This window comes from Anopheles ziemanni (assembly GCF_943734765.1).
Source record: "Anopheles ziemanni chromosome X unlocalized genomic scaffold, idAnoZiCoDA_A2_x.2 X_unloc_63, whole genome shotgun sequence".
In the NCBI taxonomy this organism is placed as follows: domain Eukaryota; kingdom Metazoa; phylum Arthropoda; class Insecta; order Diptera; family Culicidae; genus Anopheles; species Anopheles ziemanni.
This window is the reverse complement of record NW_026689833.1, coordinates 42,501-43,536: the sequence shown is the minus strand read 5'-3', so window position 1 is coordinate 43,536 and position 1,036 is coordinate 42,501. Positions and strand designations below refer to the sequence as shown.

At 49.7% G+C, this 1,036-nt stretch overlaps 2 non-coding genes across 2 annotated transcripts in view; both read left to right on the top strand.

The window, feature by feature from the left end:
• Positions 1-361: 361 nt before the first annotated feature.
• LOC131292480 (5.8S ribosomal RNA) lies at positions 362-516 on the top strand. The gene has a single exon (XR_009190115.1). It is a non-coding gene; the product is annotated as a 5.8S ribosomal RNA (ribosomal RNA).
• A 487-nt stretch (positions 517-1,003) lies between these two features.
• Positions 1,004-1,036, top strand: part of LOC131292481 (large subunit ribosomal RNA) — a 4,087-nt gene continuing 4,054 nt past the window's right edge. The window contains exon 1 of the ribosomal RNA XR_009190116.1: positions 1,004-1,036. This exon is cut by the window's right edge and continues 4,054 nt beyond it. This is a non-coding gene — a ribosomal RNA (large subunit ribosomal RNA).

The window sequence follows — 1,036 nt, the reverse complement described above, 5'->3', positions numbered from 1 at the left end:
CTCCCTACGGGGAACGGGTATACGCGCACAGCGGCGGCTTACGTTATGGCAGTCATGGATGCCTTACGTTTCCATGAAAAGTGTGTTCCTCCCCTGGTCCACGCTGCTTCGGCAGTCCTGGGTAAGATAGTTAGTTCTAGCTTGCCCTATGTGGAAGAGGACACGTAGACTTACTGTGGTGTGAAGTATAAGGTTCAGTTCTCCCCTGGTCCACGCCGCTTCGGCCGTCCTGGGTAAAATGGATTCATCCAGCTTGCCCTATGTGGAATGAGGACACTTTATGCTTCGTCTCTAAGCGGCGGCTTGCTCCTCCCTACGGGGAACGGGTATACGCGCACAGCGGCGGCTTACGCAAGTTAGTCACCCTCGGCAGTGGATCACTCGGCTCATGGATCGATGAAGACCGCAGCTAACTGCGCGTCATAATGTGAACTGCAGGACACATGAACATTGATAAGTTGAACGCATATTGCACGTCGTGGGAACCTACCATGATGTACAGATGACTGAGCGCTTATATTTGAGAAATGTATCGCATACATTTAACTACGCCGTGACACCCGTCACGAGACGTGCACCATGATGTTAACTAGGGTCGCGACGACCCGCTAGCATTAAAGAACCCGTGGTTTACAATATACTGGCATTGGAATTCGAAGTATTTAGAGCGTCCGTGTTCCCGCGTGAGGCGGAAGTACGAGGAGAAGGCGTGCTTGTGGTGTCTGTGGTGGTGTTTACTGATGTCTAGCTTCAGCTTATTTATTTATTTAAATAGAAGCGAAGATGTCAAAGTAGCGTCGAAGCAGCAGCGGTAGCACAAATGATTCAAGTATGGAAGTTGACCAAAGGAACACAAACAAACTAGCGTATGGGCAATGGAAGGTATCAGTGAGTTAAACCACACGCGGGCTAACAGCCCGTTAACCGAGTCCAACGGTACATATTGGACATTGAAACAAAGTAGTCGCAAGCCAGATGTGACGATAACAACCGCAAGGTACATAAGCCTCAGTTCATGTGTGACAACCCCCTGAAT